Below are 25,000 nucleotides of genomic sequence, written 5' to 3' on the forward strand. Positions count from 1 at the left end.
TTTGCTTCTTCTGAGTTTGTTTTGGGAGAAAAGTTCTTCAAGCAGTGGTGCCTTCCGTTTAGGTCTCTGTCTTGTCCCTACCGTTTCATCCGTGTCCTGTAGCTTTGGTATTGTATCCCACAAGTAAGGATGAAATCCGTGGACTCGTCGTATCTTGTAGAAGAAAAGTAAATTTATGCTTACCTGATAAATTAATTTCTTCTACGATACGACGAGTCCACGGACCTCCCTGTCATATTTTCAGACAGATTTAGATTTTATTTTTTATAACTTCAGTCACCTCGGCACCTTTAGCTTTTCCTTTCTCTTCCTAAACCTTTGGTCGAATGACTGGGGGTGGAGGGAAGGGAGGAGCTATATATACAGCTCTGCTGTGGTGCTCTTTGCCACTTCCTGTTAGCAGTAGGTTAATATCCCACAAGTAAGGATGAAATCCATGGACTCGTTGTATCGTAGAAGAAATTAATTTATCAGGTAAGCATAAATTTACATTTTATTATTACAAATATATAGAGTTTGTCAGTAAAATCACTTACTTTTTCGCACTGCAGCCGTTTCAAAATTTCCGTTAAGCCCCTTCCCTTTTACATCAGCAGTGATATCAGCAGGTTCTTGTAACTTGTGTACGTGTTCTATCTTGCTCGTAACCTGATTTTTGTGCATGCGCAGTGCGCCTCTGGTATTGGTATTGAAGGGGAACTTTTTTGTCCTGTTTCTTCAACCCTCCAGCCGGCAGAAGTTATCAGCAGTTAGCAGCTTGTATTCTTCTTCGTAGCATTGTAACTTATATGGTATGTCACTGGTGTTTTGGTGTATACATTTCATGCTGGTATTTAGCAAAAATGACTTTCATTTCAGGTCTTTTTTTTTTTTTACAGGTAGTACAGTGTGTGTAAGCTCACATAAGTATGTGTTATGTATACTATATATGCTGTTTAACATCTATGTCTGGAATGTCTGTATATCATGAATGTCTGTATATATGAAAGTCATTTGTGCTAAATACCAGCATGAAATGTATACGTCAAAACACCAGGGACATAACATATAAGTTGCAATGCTACGAAGAAGAATACAAGCTGCTAACTGCTGATAACTTCTGCCGGCCGGAGGGTTGAAGAAACAGGACACTGGTACACTTCCACTGTAAACCGCACAGATAATGAGCCTGTGTTCAAACGTTCCCCTTCAATACCAATACTAGAGGCGCACGGCGCATGCACAAAATTCAGGTTACGAGCAAGATAGAACACGTACACAAGTTACATGAACCTGCTGATGTCACTGCTGACATAAAAGGGGAGGGCTTAACGGACATTTTGAAACGGCTGCAGCACGAAAAGTAAGTGTTTTTACTGACGAGCTCTATATATTTGAAAAATGGGCTACATTGAGAAATGATGATCCAGGGCAAGTTTATATGTATAAATGAAAACGCTATTTGGGTTGACTGTCCCTTTAAGTGTTTTAAGTGACAGGTGCCTTCATCACAGACATAGTTAGCATGAAAATCAAAGCTTTTATAAAGTCAAGATTAAAACAATATAGGCTGTCCGTTAAGCCATTTAATTAAGCGAAGAACATCTCTTAAAGAAGGGCTGCCAAAACTATGGTCCCCAATTTTGTATGTGGACCTCTACACTACTAAACAGAAAACGGACATAAGATATTTGTTATGGAAAAAGCAGTTTCACAATTCTCGTAAGGTAATTAAGTACAGTATGTGTATTTGGAACAATTTTTGAAAGTCTGAATATTACAGTATATACATTTAATTTAAATTCATTCATAGTAACTAATTGCCTCCGTATTTTTGTATAACAATATTCTTATAATCTATTTGTTGAGGCTGTGGCCTCTATTTATCAAGCCGTCAACTGCAAATACGCTGGAATTCCGCAGCTTAATTGTGGCGAGCCTGATTCCCCTTAGTTATCAAACCCTACAGACCGGCAAAAGTAGAATTTTGTGACGTAACATACGATCCGCCGGTCTCAGTCCGACACAGTTCGATGCTTACGTCACTACAGATGTTCCGAATGCAAATTCGGCACTATCTGACTACTTTTGCTAGTTATCAAATTTCTACCAGGTACGCTCGGCACTATTCCGGCCCAGCGTACCTGGTTTTCAATCCGCCGCCCTGGAGGCGGCGGATGCCATAGGAATCAATGGTAGTCTGAAAGCAGCAAAGCTCATGTTCGCTGCTGCCCGATATCCCATTGATTCCTATGGGAGAATAAAAGTTATGTTTACACCTAACACCCTAACATGTACCCCAAGTCTAAACACCCCTAATCTGCCGCCCTGACACCTACATAATGTTATTAACCCCTAATCTGCCCCCCCAACACCGCCGACACCTACATTATACTTATTAACCCCTAATCTGCCGTCCCCAACGTCGCCGCCACTATATTACATTTATTAACCCCTAAACCTAAGTCTAACCCTAACGCCGTATACATGAAATAGTGTGAAGAGCGCCAGAAGACTAAATGATAAAATAAAAAGATAGTGTTTTAATAAATGGATTGACACAAAAAGACCCTACTGAAGGGATACAATAAAAATAGTGGTTATGTACAAGGAATAACCAAACATAAAAATAAAGATAAAAATAGATAAAAAGTCCACAGATAAAAATAGGACTCTAAGGTGCACCTTAAGAGCAAGATATTCGTCTGTAGTCCCAATTAAAAACAACAAAATGTGTAAAATGTTCCAATGGTGGCGTATTCCAATAGGGACATGTTCCAGTATGTGATGGGGATGACAAAAAAGCAAAAACTCATTCAATGTGTTCAAAACAGATGAATGTGAAAATATGTTAAAAATATATAATATAATAAAAGGACCAAAAAATCAAAAAATTAAAAGTGAAAAATTATTAAAAAATGAAATTCAAAAATTATGTCCAAAAAATAAGTTGATTAGACGAAGACTAAGATGATGTCAAATACAAAGTATATGTGAATAGTGTTATCTTAGATAAATCCCTCTGTGAGATAATTAAATCTTCTTAAGTGTTGATAGGTGCTATCTTACTAATGACCTGTAAAATGTTAATGTTTACACATGTGACATTGCTTGTAGTGTTTAATTGGGACTACAGACGAATATCTTGCTCTTAAGGTGCACCTTAGGGTCCTATTTTTATCTGTGACTTTTTATCTATTTTTTATCTTTATTTTTTATGTTTGGTTATTCCTTTTAACATAACCACTATTTTTATTGTATCCCTTCAGTAGGTCTTTTGTGTCAATCCATTTATTAAACACTATCATTTAGTCTTCCTGCGCTCTTCACACTATTTCATGTATACTATTTCTATAAGGTGAGCTAAGACACCTGTGGTTTAGAGCGCCATTAGCACTTCCCCAAACGCTGCATGCTCACCATACTCCTAACCCTAACACCCCTAACTTAATATAATTTAAATAAATCTAAATAAAAATTCCTATCTTTACCTAAATTATTCCTATTTAAAAACTAAATACTTAGCCTAACATAAACCCTAAGCTAGCTACAATATAACTAATAGTTACATTGTAGCTAGCTTAGGTTTGATTTTTATTTTACAGGCAAGTTTGTATGTATTTTAAATAGGTAGAATAGTTTACTAAATAGTTATTAACTATTTAATAACTACCTAGGCTAAAATAAATACAAAAGTACCTGTTAAAATAAACCTAACCTAAGTTACAATAACACCTAACACAACACTATATTTAAATAAATTACCTAAATTAAAATGATAATTAACTAAATTATATACAATTATCTAAAGCACAAAAAAAAACCCCTCTAAAATTACGGAAAATAAAAAACAAATTAGACGATATTTAAACTAATTACACCTAATCTAATAGCCCTATCAAATACCCCCCCCCCCCCCAAAATAAGAAAAACCCTAGCCTAAACTAAACTATCATAGCCCTTAAAAGGGCTTTTTGCGGGGGCATTGCCCCAAAGAAATCAGCTCTTTTTACCTGTAAAAAAAAATACAAACACCCCCCCCCAACAGTAAAACCCACCACCCACACAACCAACCCCCCCAAATAAAAATACTATCTAAAAAAAACCTAAGCTCCCCATTGCCCTGAAAATGCATTTGGGATGGGCATTGCCCTTAAAAGGGCAGTTAGCTCTATTGCAGGCTGAAACCCTGAACTTTAAAAATATATACCCACCCATACACCCTTAAAAAAACCTTAACACTAACCCCCTGAAGATCGACTTACGTTCTGAAGACCGGACATCCATCCGTAAGGAGGCGGCATGAAGTCTTTCATCCAACCGGGCCAAAGTCCTCAACGAAGCCGGGAGAAGGTCTCTGTATCCAAGCCGGGCGAAGTGGTCCTCCAGACAGGCAGAAGTCTTCATCCAGACTGCATCTTCTATCTTCATCCAGACGGGCAATCTTCTATCTTCATCCATCTGATGCGGAGCGGCTCCATCTTCAAGACATCCGACGCGGAGCATCCTCTTCATCTGGTGTCTTCTTACTGAATGACGGTTCCTTTAAAATGACGTCATCCAAGATGCGTCCCGTAGATTCCGATTGGCTGTTAGAATTTCTATCAGCCAATCAGAATTAAGTAGAAAAAAATCCTATTGGCTGATGCAATCAGCTAATAGGATTGAGCTTGCATTCTATTGGCTGATTTGAACAGCCATTAGAATGCGAGCTCAATCCTATTGGCTGAATGGATCCAGCCAATAGGATTGAACTTCAATCCTTTTCTCCAACATTGGGTGTCCGGTCCACGGCGTCATCCTTACTTGTGGGAATATCTCTTCCCCAACAGGAAATGGCAAAGAGTCCCCATCAAAGCTGGCCATATAGTCCCTCCTAGGCTCCGCCCACTCCAGTCATTCTCTTTGCCGTTGCACAGGCAACATCTCCACGGAGATGGTTAAGGAGTATGTGGTGTTTAGTTGTAGTTTTTTATTCTACTATCAAGAGTTGTTATTTTAAAATAGTGCTGGTATGTACTATTTACTCTGAAACAGAAAAGGATGAAGATTTCTGTTTGTGAGAGGGAAGATGATTTTAGCAGACAGTAACTAAAATCGATTGCTGTTTTCCACATAGGACTGTTTGAGATGAAGTAACTTCAGTGGGGGGGAAACAGCAGACTTTTCTGCTTAAGGTATGACTAGCCATATTTCTAACAAGACTGTGTAATGCTGGAAGGCTGTCATTTCCCCTCATGGGGACCGGTAAGCATTTTTCTTAGTTTCAAACAGAATAACAGGCTTAATATGGGCTACAAAACTGGTAGACACTTTTATGGGCTAAATCGATTGCTTTATTTGGACATTTTATTCATTTATGCAGATAATTCACACTTATAAACTTGGGGAACGGTTTTTAACGGGCAGGCACTGTGTTAGACACCTTTCCAGTCAGGGGAGGGCCTTCCCAGTTGTAGGCCTGAGCCTCAATTTCGCGCCATTACTGCGCAGTTGTTTTTGAGAGGCAAGACATGCAGATGCATGTGTGGGGACCAGAAAGTTGTTGGAAAAGTGCTGGGAAGGCGTCATTTGGTATCGTATTCCCCCTCTGGGCTTGGTAAAGTCACAGCAAAGGCTGTAGCTGGGACTGTATAGGGGTTAAATTTGTAATTTGTCCGGTTCCGTTATTTTAAGGGTTAAAGGCTCCTGAAAATTGGTATGCAATACTATTAAGGCTTTAAGACACTGTGGTGAAATTTTTGGTAAATTTTGAACAATTCCTTCTTACTTTTTCACATATTCAGTAATAAAGTGTGCTCTGTTTAAAATTTAAAGAGACAGTAACGGTTGTGTTTTAAAACGTTTTTTGTGCTTTTTGACAAGTTTAAGTCTGTTTAACATGTCTGTGCCTTCGGATAAGCTATGTTCTATATGTGTGAAAGCCATTGTGTCCTCCCCACTCAAAATTGTGTGATAAATTGTGCCATAGCGTCCAAACAAAGTAAGGACAGTACTGCCACAGATAATGAAATTGCCCAGGATGATTCCTCAGATGAGGGGAGTAGACATGATACTACATCATCCCCTACTGTGTCTACACCAGTTTTTGCCCACGCAGGAGGCCCCTAGTACATCTAGCGCGCCAATGCTTATTACCATGCAACAATTGACGGCTGTAATGGATAACTCCATAGCAAATATTTTATCCAAAATGCCTGCATATCAGAGAAAGCGCGATTGCTCTGTTTTAAACACTGAAGAGCAGGAGGGCGCTGATGATAATTGTTCTGTCATACCCTCACACAATCTGAAGTGGCCATGAGGGAGGTTCTGTCAGATGGGAAATTTCAGATTCAGGAAAAATTTCTCAACAAGCTGAACCTGATGTTGTGACATTTAAATTAGAACATCTCCGCGCACTGCTTAAGGTAGGTGTTATCTACTCTGGATGATTGGTGACAACTGGTCATCCCAGAGAAATGATGCAAGATGGGACAAGTTTCTAGAGATTCCGGTGCACCCCGACGCTTTTCCTATACCCAAGCGGGTGGCGGGACATAGTGAATATAGAGTGGAGAAGCCCGGCATACCTTTTGTTCCCCCACCTATATTTAAGAATTATTTCCTATGGTCGACCCCAGAAAGGACTTATGGCAGACAGTCCCTAGGTCGAGGGGCAGTTTTCTACTCTAAACAAGCGTACTACTATCCCTATCGAGGATAATTGTGCTTTCAAAGATCCTATGGATAAAAAAATTGGAAGGTTTTGCTTAAGAAGATTTTGTACAGCAGGGTTACCTTTTACAACCCATTTTGTGCATTGTTCCTGTCACTACCGCAGCGTGGTTCTGGTTCGAGGAACTAGAAAAGTCGCTCAGTAGAGAGACTCAGTATGAGGAGGTTATGGACAGAGTTCACGCACTTAAGTTGGCTAACTCTTTTTTTTTAGATGCCGCTTTGCAATTAGCTAGATTAGCGGCGAAAAATTCAGGGTTTGCAATTGTGGCGCGCAGAGCGCTTTGGCTAAAGTCTTGGTCAGCGGATGTATCATCCAAGACAAAATTGCTTAACATCCCTTTCAAAGGTAAACTCTCTTTGGGCCAGAATTGAAAGAGATTATCTCAGACTTACTGGGGGAAAGGGCCACGCCCTTCCACAAGATAGGCCTTTCAAGGCCAAGAATAAGTCTAATTTTCGTTCCTTTCGCAATTTCAGGACGGACCGACCTCTAATTTCCGCATCCTCTAAGCAAGAGGGTAATGCCTCACAGCCCAAACCAGCCTGGAAACCTATGCAAGGCTGGAACAAGGGTAAGCAGGCCAAGAAGCCTGCTGCTGCTAACAAAACAGCATGAAGGAGTAGCCCCCGATCCGGGGACCCGGATCTAGTAGGGGGCAGACTCTCTCTCTTTGCTCAGGCTTGGGCAAGAGATTGTTCAGGATCCCTGGGCACTAGAAATAGTTTCTCAGGGTTATCTTCTGGAATTCAAGAACTAACCCCAAGGGGAAGGTTCCACATGTCTCACTTATCCTTAAACCAAATAAAGAGACAGGCGTTCTTACATTGTGTAGAAGACCTGTTAAAGATGGGAGTGATACACCCTGTTCCAATGACGGAACAAGGAATGGATTTTACTCAAATCTGTTCGTAGTTCCCAAAAAAGAGGGGAACCTTCAGACCAATTCTGGATTTAAAGATCCTAAACAAATTTCTCAGGGTACCATCGTTCAAAATGGAAACCATTCGAACGATTCTACCCACTATCCAGGAAGGTCAATTTATGACTACCGTGGATCTAAAGGATGCGTACCTACATATTCCTATCCACAAAGAACATCATCAGTTCCTAAGGTTCGCCTTTCTGGACAAACATTACCAGTTTGTGGCCCTCCCATTCGGGTTAGCCACTGCTCCAAGGATTTTCACAAAGGTACTCGGGTCCCTTCTAGCGGTTCTAAGACCAAGGGGCATTGCAGTAGTACCGTACTTGGGACGACATTCTAATTCAAGCGTCGTCCCTTTCAAAAAGCAAAGGCTCATACAGACATTGTTCTGGCCTTTCTCAGATCTCACGGATGGAAGGTGAACATAGAAAAGAGTTCTCTATCTCCGTCAACAAGAGTTCCCTTCTTGGGAACAATAATAGATTCCTTAAGAAATGAGGTTTTTTCTGACAGATGTCAGAAAGTCAAAACTTCTAAGCGCTTGTCAAGTTCTTCACTCTGTTCCACGTCCTTCCATAGCTCAGTGCATGGAAGTGTAGGGTTGATGGTTGCAGCAATGGACATAGTTCCTTTTGCACAAATTCATCTAAGACCATTACAACTGTGCATGCTCAAACAGTGGAATGGGGACTATACAGACTTGTCTCCAGTGATTCAAGTAGATCAGAAGACCAGAGAGTCACTCCGTGGTGGCTGACCCTGGACCATCTATCCCAGGGAATGAGCTTCCGCAGACCAGAGTGGGTCATTGTCACGACCGACGCCAGTCTAGTGGGCTGGGGCGGCGTGCTGGGAATCCCTGGAAAGCTCAGGGACTATGGTCTCGGGAAGAGTCTCTTCTCCGATAAAACATCTGGAACTAAGAGCGATATTCAATGCTCTCAGGCTTGGCCTCAGCTTGCAAAGGCCAGATTCATAAGATTCCAATCAGACAACATAACGACTGTTGCATATATCAATCATCAGGGGGGAACAAGGAGTTCCCTAGCGATGAAAGAAGTGACCAAAATAATACAATGGGCGGAGGAAAACTGGGAAGCGGATTATCTGAGTCGTCAGACTTTCCATCTGGGGGAGTGGGAACTCCACCCGGAGATCTTTGCCCAGTTGACTCAATTATGGGGCATTCCAGACATGGATCTGATGGCGTCTCGTCAGAAACTTCAAGGTTCCTTGTTACGGGTCCAGATCCAGGGATCCCAAGGCGACTCTAGTGGATGCACTAGTAGCACCTTGGACTTTGAACCTAACTTATGTGTTCCCACCGTTTCCTCTCATTCCCAGGCTGGTAGCCAGGATCAAACAGAAGAGGGCCTCGGTGATCTTGATAGCTCCTGCGTGGCCACGCAGGACTTGGTATGCAGACCTGGTGAATATGTCATCGGTTCCACCATGGAAGCTACCTTTGAGACAGGACCTTCTTGTTCAGGGTCCATTCGAACATCCAAATCTGGTCTCCCTCCAGCTGGACGGCTTGGAGATTGAACGCTTGATTCTATCAAAGCGTGGTTTTCAGATTCTGTGATAGATACTCTGGTTCAGGCCAGAAAACCGGTAACTAGAAAGATTTACCATAAAATATGGAAAAGATATATCTGTTGGTGTGAATCCAAGGGATTCCCATGGAATAAGATAAAAATTCCTAAGATTCTTTCCTTTCTGCAGGAAGGTTTGATAAAGGATTATCTGCGAGTTCTCTAAAGGACAGATTTCTGCTTACTACACAAACGACTGTCAGCTGTGCCAGATGTTCAAGCATTTGTTCAGGCTCTGGTCAGGATCAAGCCTGTTTACAGACCTTTGACTCCTCCCTGGAGTCTAAATCTAGTTCTTTCAGTTCTTCAAGGGGTTCCGTTTGAACCTCTCCATTCCATAGATATTAAGTTATTATCTTGGAAAGTTTTGTTTTTGGTTGCTATTTCTTCTGCTAGAAGAGTTTCAGAGTTATCTGCTCTGCAGTGTACTCCGCCCTATCTGGTGTTCCATTCAGATAAGGTTGTTTTGCGTACTAAGCCTGGTTTTCTTCCAAAGGTTGTTTCCAACAAGAATATTAACCAGGAGATAGTTGTACCTTCTTTGTGTCCGAAACCAGTTTCAAAGAAGGAACGTTTGCTACACAACTTAGATGTAGTCCGTGCTCTAAAGTTCTACTTAGAAGCTACAAAAGATTTCAGACAAATATCTTCTCTGTTTGTCGTTTATTCTGGTAAAAGGAGAGGTCAAAAAGCGACTTCTACCTCTCTTTCCTTTTGGCTTAAAAAGCATCATCCGATTGGCTTACGAGACTGCCGGACGGCAGCCTCCTGAAAGAATCACAGCTCACTCCACTAGGGCTGTGGCTTCAACATGGGCCTTCAAGAACGAGGCTTCTGTTGATCAGATATGTAAGGCAGTGACTTGGGTCTTCACTGCACACCTTTGCCAAATTTTACAAATTTGATACTTTTGCTTCTTCTGAGGCTATTTTGGGAGAAAGGTTTTGCAAGCCGTGGTACCTTCCGTTTAGGTAACCTGATTTGCTCCCTCCCTTCATCCGTGTCCTAAAAGCTTTGGTATTGGTTCCCACAAGTAAGGATGACGCCGTGGACCAGACACACCAATGTTGGAGAAAACAGAATTTATGCTTACCTGATAAATTACTTTCTCCAACGGTGTGTCCGGTCCACGGCCCGCCCTGGTTTTTTAATCAGGTCTGATTAATTATTTTCTCTAACTACAGTCACCACAGTACCATATGGTTTCTCCTATAATTTTCCTCCTGTCCGTCGGTCGAATGACTGGGGTGGGCAGAGCCTAGGAGGGACTATATGGCCAGCTTTGCTGGGACTCTTTGCCATTTCCTGTTGGGGAAGAGATATTCCCACAAGTAAGGATGACGCCGTGGACCGGACACACCGTTGGAGAAAGTAATTTATCAGGTAAGCATAAATTCTGTTTTTTTTTTATATATTTATCTTAGATCCAACAATGGGTACCAAAAAAAAAAAAATTAGAGCACTACACCATACATTAGACATATAACACAAAGTAACTAACTGTCTTTCTCACATCTCATCTTGGATGTCCTCTCACTACCTTAAGCTAAATCTCTCCAAAACTGAACTCCTTATTTTTCCCCCTTCTTCCAATGTCTCCACCCCCAAAATTTCTATAACTGTTGATAATTCCATCATTACCCCTACCCCGCACGCCCGATGTCTTGGGGGTCACACTTGACTCAGATCTTTCCTTCACTCCTCACATTCAGTCCTTGGCTAAAGCCTGCCGCTTCCACCTTAAAAACATTGCTAAAATTAGACATTTCCTTACACAAGATACAACCAAGATTTAATCCACTCTTTTATCCTTTCCCGCCTCGACTACTGCAATTCCGCCCTCTCTGGTCTACCTAGCTGCCGCATAGCTCCTTTACAATCCATTATGAATGCCTCTGCCAGGCTCATCTTCCTTACTCGTCGCTCTTCATCTGCTGCACCTCTCTGCCAATCTCTTCACTGGCTTCCTCTTGCCTCTAGGAATAAACATAAAATACTCAACCAGACATATAAAGCTCTCAACTGCACTGCTCCCCCCTACATCTCAGAACTTGTCTCTAAATACTCTCCCTCCCGTCCCCTTCGATCAGCTCAGGATCTCCTCCTCACCTCCTCTCTTGTTACTTCCTCACATTCACGTTTACAGGACTTCTCCAGACTGGCCCCCATCTTGTGGAATTCCCTGCCTCGCTCCATAAGACTCTCCCCTAGTTTTTACAGCTTCAAGCACTCCCTAAAAACTCTACTATTCAGGGATGCATACAACCAACACTAACCTTCCCTAACGCCATTGCTTTCCCCTTGAACCCCTTAGAATGTAAAAAGTACATAACAAAACAGAAAAGCTGAGGGGCGTTTACGTTCCTGGAGTCAGTCTGTTTGTGGGGAAAAAAGCTGGTTGCTCTATTGAGCCGGAAGTGGAACCACTGGGGTAGCGTGCGGCAATTTGCAGTGGCAGTCTCCTTCCTGTGTCACTGTAGTGGTGGACACTGCCTGAAATGGAAGGGTGTGTATTTTCCAAACACATCCAGCAGGGAACAAACTGTGAATAGAGAGCAGAGACAGGCGCAGCCCAATTCAAGTGTAGTATGATTTTATTCAATGTAAGAGCACACATACAAATGGCTACTTACAAGATGAACAGATAAAAACAGCATATAAAGGTTTCTTTACATCCAAACTGTATTTTTGTATAGCATACAGCCGTAAAATAATCTCTACGCGTTTCGTCTGAGGACGCCCAGACTTTTTCAAGAGAGGAAAAATTGAAAGTGATACAAGCAAGGCTCCTACCGGCTTTATAAAAGGGACCATTGATTGCAAGATTGAGTCGTCAGCCAATCATTGTCTAGGTGGATTAAATTGGTAGATTGGCTGTTATGTTACATAGTTGCTTTGCATTGTTACATGTCTAAAAAGCATATATAGTTTATTCAGTGCAGTTACTTCAAATGCAAACTAGAGAATAAGCATAAATTATGTTGGGTATGCAAGCTATAAAAAACTAAGAATTTTAATAAAACATTTAGCATTAAAAGCAAGAAGAAAATATGAGGACCAATACATTAAGAAAAAATGTTGTTTAAAATATGCTGTTATGTGTTAAAATATATAGCATGATAAACTACATGAATGCTTGTAGATCTAATTCCAAATGTAAACCTGATGGTTGCATGGTGTTCAATTGATAAATCCACCATGATTCTCTGCGTCTGAGTGTTAAGAGTCTATTCGGGAATTTATTAGGGGGTATCCAGTCTATGACTTGGATTTTTAGACATGAAGGATTAGAATTGTGATGTAGTTTAAAATGTTCTGGCACACTATGTGTCATGAGGCCATTTTTTATGTTATTGACATGTTCTCCCAACCTAGTACGTATGTTCCTTTTAGTTCTTCCTATATAGATCAAATTGCAGCTGCATTTCAACAAGTATACTACATAGGTGGTGCTGCAATTGCTCTTATATTTTTGTTTAAATGTTATATCTCCCCCTGAATTGGTGAAGGTGGCCTCCCTATTTACATATTGACACATGCCACATCTAGATACCCCACATTTGTAGGTGCCAGGTTTCTGTTGTAACCAATGTGTTTTATCTTTGATAGTACATTGTTTATTGGGGTCACGCAGTCTGGTGGGTGCTAAAATATTTTTAAAATCCATATTTTTTCTGAAAGTTACCAAGGGTTGGTCTGGCAGATTACCACCTAATATAGGATCTGCCTTTAACACACCCCAGTGTTTCTTTAAAATATTTTGTATTTCTCTTGAGCCCTGACTGTAAGTCGTAATAAATCTGACGTTATTTTGTGTCTTGTGTTGTCTCTTTTGTTTTGACTTTTCAATGGGGAGTAAAAGAGATTTTCTATCCATTAGGGAAACTAGTTTTTGCCTGTTCTAATGTCTTAACTGGATAGCCTTTTTCAATAAATCTAGAGTCTAATAATGCACTTTCTTGGTTGTAGTCACTTGTTTTAGTGCAGTTTCTTTTTACCCTTTGGTATTGCCCCAGGGGGATATTGGTCTTCCACCTGGGTACATGACATCTACTTGCATTGAGGAACCCATTCTTGTCGGTTGGCTTTCTAAAGTTTTTCACTGCTACTTTGTTTTGTTCATCAACATATAAAATTAAATCAAGGAACTCCATCTGTTTGGTGTCTATTTTGGATGTGAATTTTAAATTGTAGTTATTTGTGATTATATATTCTATAAACTCTTTGCATAGCACTTCACTTCCTCTCCAGATGATGATCACATCATCTATATACCGAAAATAACAAATTAAATGATTATGATATGGATTGTTGGACCAGATATAATTGTCCTCAAAGTGATGCATGTAAAGATTTGCATACGATGGGGCAAACGTAGTCCCCATCGCAGTGCCCTGTATCTGTCTATAAAACTGTTTCTCGAATATGAAATAATTATGTGAAAGTATAAAATTGATACCTGTTAAAATAAACTCAAGGTGTTGATGTGGTAAGAAATCTTTGATTAGTATTTCTTTAATTGCCTTGACTCCTTGGTCATGCGGTATACAAGTATATAGCGACGATACGTCGCAGGATACACACAAAAAATCATTCGACCAATCTAACCCTTCAAAGGTGTTAATTGTATGAATGGTATCCCTAAGGTATGCCTTGGTAGATTGTACTACGGGCTGTAAATAGTAATCAATATATACAGACAAATTATTGGTTAGTGATCCAATCCCAGAAATTATGGGCCTACCAGGTGGAGATATTAGAGTCTTGTGCACCTTAGGAAGGTGATAAAAAGTTGGTATGGTGGGGTGGTTTTCTGTTAGAAAGTAAAATTCGTCATTATTAAGGATGTTGTTATTTTTTGCTTCTTTCAGAATGATATTGAGTTCCTTTTTGAACTTAAGGGTGGGATCAAAGTTCAGTCTCTTATATGTACTTTGGTCATTTAATATGTTAAAGGCCTCTGTGAGATAATCATCTCTGTTTTGTATCACCATCCCACCACCCTTGTCCGCTGCCCTGATAATGATATTATGGTTGTTTTGTAAATCCTTTAATGTTTTTCTTTCACTTATTGTTAAATTGTTATTGTATTTATGTATCCAATTATCACCTTTCTTTTCCCAAAGTTTAGTGAGATCATCACATATGAGTTTATTGAAAGTGTTTACAAATTGGCCTTGGGCTGTGTAGGGGTAAAAGCTAGATTTGCGTTTAAAATCACTATGTTTAATACTATCCTCGAGATCATGGGTACTAAGATCTAATAAATCTAGTTGATTTTGAGACGATATATTAATATTAGTCACTCCCGTGTCTAGCTCGTTGTTGTCAAGGCTGACTGATCTGAATGGTCCAAAGTAATAGACGGAGTTGTTGTGATTCTAGGTGTATTTGTCAAATTTCTAATGTATTTTTGCACATCTATATAGGTCTGAAATTTGTTTGGAGCCTTTTTGGGGGCAAAATTAAGGCCTTTAGCTAAAAGATTAATTTCTTTATTACCCATTGTTATAGTAGATAGATTAAATATATTGGCTTTGCTTTTTTCTATCTCATTCTTTTTGTGTTTGAGAAATTGGATCTTTCTCCCCCCTCAACATCCCCGCTTGCTCTTCTTCTTTTGCCTGGCAAGAGCCTTGAATTTTCTATTATGTTTTCGTGTGATTGATTTCGAAATCTCCCTGTTGGGGAGGTAGCGAGATCTAAAAAATGCAGCTGATGACTTCTATTGTCCTGATTTGGTTTATTATGTATTAGATGTATAGGCTTATGTTTCGCCCCCTGTATTTGCCAATTGTGCTTTGAAACTGTGCTTGAATCTCCATTTTCTAAATTCCCCAGAGTGTCAAATCTATTAGTGGTTGGAATATTGAATCTGGGTTCTTTTAAATATGGTGGAGTGAAGCAACTTGAGTTATTTCTACTTCTCCAAGATTCCTGTTAGAATGTAAGCCTATGGGCCCAGCTGTTTACAGATCGCTTCATAAGAGCCGACTACAACAGTGAAACTCTCGGCAGGGCCCTCTACCCACTTGACCCCTACAAAAGCTGTCCTGTACACCGACTATGTTTACAGCGCTGCGGAATCTGTTGGCACTCTACAAATACCTGATGATAATAATAATAATAATAATAAAAAAAAAGTACTATGAGTTGACAATTATACAGTATAGTACAGTAAACATTATCAACTAAATTAACATAAACATATAATCAGTACCGATAGAGTACATTAGATTTTTTTCCAATCTTCAAATTTAATATTTTGTTTGTTTTTCCAATTACTAAGTATTATACTTCTAATCAATAGGATAGCTACATTTATAAATCTCCATTCCTTCCCTAATTCTTTGTATTCTACTTAAAACACAGTCCGATCCAGATCTAGCTTAATATCTCTATTAACCCACTTCTTTAACCAGAATTCAAGTCTGTACCAGAACTGCCTAATAATTGTGCAGGACCATATAAGATGAATTAAGTCTGCTGCCGGTAATCTACATTTTGGACATTCTGTGACTTGTGTATTTCCCCAGGCTGCCCCCCTTTTAGGGGTATAATATGTTCTATACAGGAGTCTGAGGTGTATTTACCTCCATGTTGTGGAGAGAGTTACTCTTTCAATTCTTCTCAGGGATTCTCTTATGGTTTCTATTCTTCTTTCTTTAGTTGAAAAGTCAGCGGACCATTTTTCCAATAGGAGATCTAAGTTATTTCTACCTTCCTGATTTATAATAAGTCTATACCAAGGGGGATATAGAAAAGATCCATGAATTAGCTAATTATATTAAGGGGTTAACTATTTCCCATCCCCAATCATAACCATTTCTCATCATTATTTCTCCAACATAATGCCTAGCCTGTAAAAAGGCAAAAAAATCTTTATTATGAATTTGAAATTCTTGTTTTAAACATATCAAAGGTTTTAATATTTTTATCTTCTTTATTTAACATTTGAAATATATATCTCAAACCCTTGATATTCCAATTACTAAATGCAGCTAAGTTAATAGCTTCTGGGAAGTCCAGATTTTTTTGAAATGAGATATATTTAGACATCCCAAACTTAATTTTTAATTTTACACATATCTTTTGCCATGCTCTAATTGGAAAGGAAAGTGTTTTAATTTGTTTAATTTCTACTGGAAGCTTATTCCAAGTAATATGAAGAAGGTTTTGAACCATATAAGGGTAGATTTTCTTCTAGTTCCGGGACTGTATAATAAACATTACCTGATAGCCATTCTACTATAATCTTTCCCAGCGCAATCCAGTTATAAAACTCTAACGGCTAGATTTAGAGTTTGGCGGCCAAAGGGGTGCGTTAGCTACGCATGCTTTTTTTCTCCCGCACCTTTTAAATACCGCTGGTATTTAGAGTTCACAGAATGGCTGGGTTTTCAGTGCGTTAGGCTCCAAAAAGGGAGCGTAGAGCATAATTTAACGCCACTGCAACTCTAGATACCAGCGGTGCTTACGGACGCGGCCAGCTTAAAAAACGTGCTTGTGCACGATATCCCCATAGAAAACAATGGGGCAGTTTGAGCTGAAAAAAAACCTAACACCTGCAAAAAAGCAGCGTTCAGCTCTTAACGCAGCCCCATTGTTTTCTATGGGGAAACACTTCCTACGTCTGCACCTAACACTCTAACATGTACCCCGAGTCTAAACACCCCTTACCTTACACTTATTAACCCCTAATCTGCCGCCCCTGCTATCGCTGACACCTGCATATTTTTTTAACCCCTATCTGCCGCTCCGTAAACCGCCGCTACCTACATTATAGTTATGTACCCCTAATCTGCTGCCCCTAACACCGCCGACCCCTATATTATATTTATTAACCCCTAATCTGCCCCCCACAACGTCGCTGCCAGCTACCTACAATAATTAACCCCTAATCTGCCGATCGGAGCTCACCGCTACTATAATAAATGTATTAACCCCTAAAGCTAAGTCTAACCCTAACACTAACACCCCCCTAAGTTAAATATAATTTTTATCTAACGAAATAAATTAACTCTTATTAAATAAATTATTCCTATTTAAATCTAAATACTTACCTGTAAAATAAACCCTAATATAGCTACAATATAAATTATAATTATATTGTAGCTATTTTAGGATTAATATTTATTTTACAGGCAACTTTGTATTTATTTTAACCAGGTAAAATAGCTATTAAATAGTTAATAACTATTTAATAGCTACCTAGTTAAAATAATTACAAAATTACCTGTAAAATAAATCCTAACCTAAGTTACAATTAAACCTAACACTACACTATCAATAAATAAATTAAATAAACTACCTACAATTATCTACAATTAAACCTAACACTACACTATCAATAAATAAATTAAATACAATTCCTACAAATAAATACAATTAAATAAACTAACTAAAGTACAAAAAATAAAAAAATATTTACAAACATTAGAAAAAAATTACAACAATTTTAAACTAATTAAACCTACTCTAAGCCCCCTAATAAAATAACAAAGACCCCCAAAATAAAAAAATGCCCTACCCTATTCTAAATTACAAAAGTTCAAAGCTCTTTTACCTTACCAGCCCTTAAAAAGGCCCTTTGCGGGGCATGCCCCAAAGAATTCAGCTCTTTTGCCTGTAAAAAAAACATACAATACCCCCCCCCCAACATTACAACCCACCACCTACATACCCCTAATCTAACCCAAACCCCCCCTTAAATAAACCTAACACTAAGCCCCTGAAGATCTTCCTACCTTGTCTTCACCATGCCAGGTATCACCGATCGTTCCAGGCTCCGAAATCTTCATCCAAGCCCAAGCAGGGGCTAGACATCCATCATCCGGCTGAAGTCTTCTATCAAGCGACGGCTGAAGAAGTCCCGAAGAGGCTCCAAAGTCTTCATCCTATCCGGGAAGAAGAGTAGATCCGGACCGGCAACCATCTTCTTCCAAGCGGCATCTTCTATCTTCATCCGATGAGGAACGGCTCCATCTTGAAGACCTCCACCGCGGACCCATCTTCTTCTTCCGACGAATGACGGTTCCTTTAAGGGACGTCATCCAAGATGGCGTCCCTCGAATTCCGATTGGCTGATAGGATTCTATCAGCCAATCGGAATTAAGGTAGGAAAATTCTGATTGGCTGATGGAATCAGCCAATCAGAATCAAGTTCAATCCGATTGGCTGATTCAATCAGCCAATCAGATTGAGCTTGCATTCTATTGGCTGTTCCGATCAGCCAATAGAATGCGAGCTCAATCTGATTGGCTGATCGGATCAGCCAATCAGATTGAACTTGATTCTGATTGGCTGATTCCATCAGCCAATCAGAATTTTCCTACCTTAATTCCGATTGGCTGATAGAATCCTATCAGCCAATCGGAATTTGAGGGACGCCATCTTGGATGACGTCCCTTAAAGGAACCGTCATTCGTCGGGAAGTCGTCGTAAGAAGAAGATGGGTCCGCGGTGGAGGTCTTCAAGATGGAGCCGGTCCTCATCGGATGAAGATAGAAGATGCCGCTTGGAAGAAGATGGTTGCCGGTCCGGATCTACTCTTCTTCCCAGATAGGATGAAGACTTTGGAGCCTCTTCGGGACTTCTTCAGCCGTTGCTTGATAGAAGACTTTAGCCGGATGATGGATGTCTAGCCCCCGCTTGGGCTTGGATGAAGATTTCGGAGCCTGGAACGATCGGTGATACCTGGCATGGTGAAGACAAGGTAGGAAGATCTTCAGGGGCTTAGTTTTAGGTTTATTTAAGGGGGGTTTTGGTTAGATTAGGGGTATGTGGGTGGTGGGTTGTAATGTTGGGGGGGTATTGTATGTTTTTTTTTACAGGCAAAAGAGCTGAATTCTTTGGGGGCATGCTCCGCAAAGGGCCCTTTTAAGGGCTGGTAAGGTAAGAGCTTTGAACTTTTGTAATTTAGAATAGGGTAGGGCATTTTTTTATTTTGGGGGTCTTTGTCATTTTATTAGGGGGCTGTAGGTGTAATTAGTTTAAAATTGTTGTAATTTTTTTCTAATGTTTGTAGATATTTTTTTATTTTTGTACTTTAGTTAGTTTATTTAATTGTATTTATTTGTAGGAATTGTATTTAATTTATTTATTGATAGTGTAGTGTTAGGTTTAATTGTAGATAATTGTAGGTAGTTTATTTAATTTATTTATTGATAGTGTAGTGTTAGGTTTAATTGTAACTTAGGTTAGGATTTATTTTACAGGTAATTTTGTAATTATTTTAACTAGGTAACTATTAAATAGTTATTAACTATTTAATAGCTATTGTACCTGGTTAAAATAAATACAAAGTTGCCTGTAAAATAAATATAAATCCTAAAATAGCTACAATATAATTATAATTTATATTGTAGCTATATTAGGGTTTATTTTACAGGTAAGTATTTAGATTTAAATAGGAATAATTTATTTAATAAGAGTTAATTTATTTTGTTAGAATAAAATTATATTTAACTTAGGGGGGTGTTAGGGTTAGAATTAGCTTTAGGGGTTAAAAAATTTATTAGAGTAGCGGTGAGCTCCGATCGGCAGATTATGGGTTAATACTTGAAGTTAGGTGTCGGCGATGTTAGGGAAGGCAGATTAGGGGTTAATACTATTTATTATAGGGTTATTCAGGCGGGAGTGAGGCGGATTAGGGGTTAATAACTTTATTATAGTAGCGGTGCGGTCCGCTCGGCAGATTAGGGGTTAATAAGTGTAGGTAGGTGGAGGCGACGGTGAGGGGGGCAGATTAGGGGTTAATAAATATAATATAGGGGTCGGCGGTGTTAGGGGCAGCAGATTAGGGGTTCATAGGGATAACGTAGGTGGCAGCGGCGTGCGGTCGGCAGATTAGGGGTTAAAAAATTTTAATAGAGTGGCGGCGATGTGGGGGGACCTCAGTTTAGGGGTACATAGGTAGTTTATGGGTGTTAGTGTACTTTAGAGCACAGTAGTTAAGAGCTTTATAAACCGGCGTTAGCCCAGAAAGCTCTTAACTACTGACTTTTTTCTGCGGCTTGTGTTTTGTAGTTAGATTTCTAACGCTCACTTCAGCCACGACTCTAAATACCGGCGTTAGAAAGATCCCATTGAAAAGATAGGATACGCAATTGACGTAAGGGGATCTGCGGTATGGAAAAGTCGCGGCTGGAAAGTGAGCGTTAGACCCTTTAATGACTGGCTCCAAATACCAGAGGGCAGTAAAAACCAGCGTTAGGAGCCTCTAACGCTGGTTTTGACGGCTACCGCCCAACTCTAAATCTAGGCCTAAATGAGGGAGAGCTAATCCACCCAGCTCCCTAGGAAGGCATCATTTTTTAAAAGCTATTCTGGGTTTTTTATTATTCCATATAAATTGCAGAATTGCTTTGTTTATTATTTTTATGTCCCTTTTCAACATTGGAATTGGAATATTTTGCATAAGATATAAAATCTTTGGAAAGATTATCATTTTAACAAGATTTATTCTTCTGGTAAGTGAGATTGGTAGTTTACTCCATTTTTTAATATCTTCCTTCACTTTATTAATTATTGGGGGAAATTCAACCTGTACCAATTTCGCTCTACTGGAGAAATATAAATTCCCAAGTATTTTATATATTTGTGGGAGTCATCAAATACTTTCTCATTTCTTATATCAAATTTACTTGGTTTACGAAGCCATAACATTTGTGATTTACTATTGTTAATTTTGTATCCAGAGAATGAGCTATATTTTGTTATAATATCTACAATTATCAGGATATTTTTGTCTGAATCTCTAATAAATAATAAGAGATCATCTGCATACAATGATACTTTGAGCTCAAATTTACCTATATTTATCCCTTGAACTCTTTCTCTAAGACTATTTGCTAGTGGTTCAATTGCTAAGTCAAAAAGAAGTGGAGAAAGTGAACAGCCTTGTCTCGTTCCCCTTTCTAACTTAATACTTTTAGATAATTGTCCATTGATTAACAGGGCAGTCATTGGGGAGTTATATAGTTTTTTAAGGAAACAGATGAAATTATCATGAAAACCAAATTGTGACAATGACATAAATAGATAATCCCATTCTACTGAGTCAAAAGCTTTCTCTGCATCAAGGGATATTATAGCCACATCTTGGACTGACCCTTTCTGGCTATTCTTCTTCTCTGTTAATATAATCCATCACAATACATACTTTTCTTATATTAGATGTTGAGTTTCTTCCTCTTATAAAACCTGTTTGGTCTAAATGAATTAAGGGATTTAAGGAATTTTGGAGTCTTTCGGCAATTATACTTGTTAATAATTTATAGTCTGTATTTAAAAGGGAGATTGGTCTATAAGATCCCATCTCTTCAGGATTTTTTTTGTGACTTAATTATTAAAGTTGTCCATGAGGCCGTAAAATTAGATGACTTCCCTTTTTTTTAATAAAATAAAAGTTAAATAAAGATCCTAACGTCGGGGTTAAGTATTCTACCATCATTTTATAATATTCGTTTGGTAAAAGATCCAGTCCTGGGGACTTATTATGCTTTAACTTTTTAATTGCTTTCTTAATTTCATCCTCTGATATTGGAAGCATCATTTTGAACATTATCTCCTGAGTAATTTTAGGTAGTTTTACCTTGGCCCAGAACTCTGTCTTATTTTTAATATCTGGTTCCAGAGAGCTATATACTTTTTGGTAATATTCTGAAAATCCTTTCATTATATCTTCTGTATTTTTACATACTCTCTCTTTCCATTTTATTGTCTCTATAAATGTAGTCTTACGGGCACTCTTAATTGTTTTTGCCAGAAATTTTCCTGACTTATTCCAGTATCTGTAAAATTTTGCTCCTTGTCTGATTCCTTGTTGGGTGGATAAATATATTAACCAGGTATCCCTAGCTTTTTTAGCCTCTTCATATTTGCACCAATTCTGGAGCGTAGAATTTTCTAGATATCTATTAAATGAGGAGGTGAGTCTATTTATTATTTCTATTTCTTTACTCTTTTGTTTATTCTTAAACTTGCTAATAAACGCAATAATTTCCCCCTCAATACTGCCTTAGAGGCTTCCCACAATATTTCCGGTTTGTCCACATATGTCTGATTTAAGGAGATATATTCCTGCCACTTCCGAGTGAGGTGGTCTTTAAATTCAGGGTTGTGAACTAAGTGTATTGGAAAGCGAAATCTTCAAAAAAAAATCCAGAGAGTTATCCAGAGTAATATTTAATAAAATGGGACCGTGATCTGAAATTGTAATATTCTTCATTATAACTTTAGCATTAACCCCTGTCAATTTTTCGGACACTAAAAACATATCTAATCTGGAGAAAGTTTTATGTGCTTTGGAGGCACAGGTGTATTCCCTTGTTGTTGGATTATTTATTCTACAAATATCTTTTAACTCAAGATTATTTATAAAACTTCAATCCTATTGGCTGATGATCCCAATCATCAGCCAATAGGATTTTTTCTACCTTAATTCTGTTTGGCTGATAGAATTCTATCAGCCAATCGGAATCTAAGGGACGCCATCTTGGATGACGTAATTTAAAGGAACCGTCATTCAGTAAGAAGACTCCCGATGAAGAGGATGCTCGCGTCGGATGTCTTGAAGATGGAGCCGCTCCGCATCGGATGGATGAAGATAGAAGATGCCGTCTGGATGAAGACTGTCTGGAGGACCACTTTGGCCAGCTTGGATGAAGACTTCTCCCGGCTTTGTTGAGGACTTCGGCCCGGCTGGATGAAGACTTCTGCCGCTTCCTTAAGGATGCATGTGTCGATCTTCAGGGGGTTAATGTTAGATTTTTTAAAGGGTTATTGGGTGGGTTTTATTTTTAGGTTAGGGTTTGGGCCTGCAATAGAGCTAACTGCCCTTTTAAGGGCAATGCCCATCCAAATGCCCTTTTCATGGCAATGGGGAGCTTAGGTTTTTTTTAGTTAGTATTTTATTTGGGGGGTTGGTTGTGTGGGTGTTGGTTTCTACTATTGGGGGGGTTGGTTGTATTTTTTTTACAGGTAAAAGAGCTGATTTCTTTGGGGCAATGCCCCACAAAAGGCCCTTCTAAGGGCTATTGGTAGTTTAGTTTAGGCTAGGGTTTTTTTTTTATTTTGGGGGGGGCTTTTTTATTTTGATAGGGCTATTAGATTAGGTGTAATTTGTTTAAATATCTTGTAATTTGTTTTTTATTTTTTGTAGTTTGGTGTTTGTTTGTTTTTTTGCTTTAGATAATTGTATATAATTTAGTTAATTGTATTTAATTTTGGTAATTTATTTAATTATAGTGTAGTGTTAGGTGTTATTGTAACTTAGGTTAGGTTTTATTTTACAGGTAAATTTGTATTTATTTTAGCTAGGTATTTATTAAATAGTTAATAACTATTTAATAACTATTCTACATAGTTAAACTAAATACAAACTTACCTGTAAAATAAAAATAAACCCTAAGCTAGATACAATGTAACTATTAGTTATATTGTAGCTAGCTTAGGGTTTATTTTACGGGTAAGCATTTAGTTTTAAATAGGAATAATTTAGGTAATGATAGTAATTTTATTTTGATTTATTTAAATTATATTTAAGTTAGGGGGTGTTAGGGTTAGGGTTAGACTTAGGTTTAGGGGTTAATAAATTTAATATAGTGGCGGCGACATTGGGGACGGCAGATTAGGGGTTAATAAGTATAATGTAGGTGGCGGTGGTGTAGGGGGGGCACATTAGGGGTTAATAACATAATATAGGGGGCGGCAGATTAGGGGTTAATAACATAATGTAGGTGGCGGTGGGCTCCAGGAGCCGCAGGATAGGGGTTAATAAGTTTATTAGAGTGGCGGTGAGCTCTGGGAGCGGCGGTTTAGGGTTTAATAACTTTATTTAGTTGCGGCGGGGTCCGTGAGAAGCGGGATAGGGGTAAAACAGTGTAGTATAGTGTGGGTGTTTAGTTACAGTATACCAATAAAGCTGGGAAAAAGCCGAAGAGCAGCGAGATCGATTACAATCAGTTAAGAGTCCACTGCTCATCGCCCGGTACCTGGTGCGCAGCTTTTTGTCAGTTTTTTTGTTAACTTTGGAGAACGTATTCAGGTCCGTGGCAGCGATGTTAGACGATCTTAGGTGACAGTATTGGTGCCGTTGAATGCAATATCGTAATATAAGTAGGTCTCTGTGTCTTTATCAAAAATGTGAGTATTGTGTAATGTGGGCCACAACCAACCTGCATCAGTGACTAGCCATCCATATTCAAAAATATTTCCCCTAATAATAAAATAGCTTAGAAAGCTAATTGAATCCATATGAAATATTTCCAATGTGTAGCCTTGACATAGACAAACTTGTTATGAGTAATTGTTAAAGAATATAGCATAGGTTTTTGAAAAACTTGCTAGATTAATATGGGTCTTTTTTAAAGAATCGTAATTACAGATTATTTGAATGATTTTGTTGCTAGATGAGAACTGGGAACTTTACAGTGCATTATGAATTTACAATTATTAAAGGGATAGTAAACACCAAAAATTTTATTGTTTAAAAAGATAGATAATCCCTTTATTTACCATTCCCTAGTTTTGCATAACCAACACTGTTACAGAAATATACGTTTTACCTATGTAATAACTTTGTATCTAAGCTTCTGTAGACTGCCTCCTTATCTCAGATCTTTTGATTTCAGGCAATTAGTGCTGATTCTTAAATAACTCCACATGCATGAGCACAATGTTATTTATATAAAACACATGAACTAACGCCCTCTAGCTGTGAAAAACTGTCTAATGCATTCAGATAAGAGGCGGTCTTCAAGGACTTAGAAATTAGCA

General features: G+C 38.8%; 1 protein-coding gene across 1 annotated transcript in view; it reads left to right on the forward strand.

Annotated features, from left to right (window-relative positions):
- Positions 1-25,000, forward strand: part of SLC16A2 (solute carrier family 16 member 2) — a 561,439-nt gene that overhangs the window by 534,354 nt on the left and 2,085 nt on the right. The gene's annotated exons all lie outside the window — the stretch shown is intronic.

The sequence above is a fragment of the Bombina bombina genome, chromosome 1 (genome assembly GCF_027579735.1).
Source record: "Bombina bombina isolate aBomBom1 chromosome 1, aBomBom1.pri, whole genome shotgun sequence".
Taxonomy (NCBI): domain Eukaryota; kingdom Metazoa; phylum Chordata; class Amphibia; order Anura; family Bombinatoridae; genus Bombina; species Bombina bombina.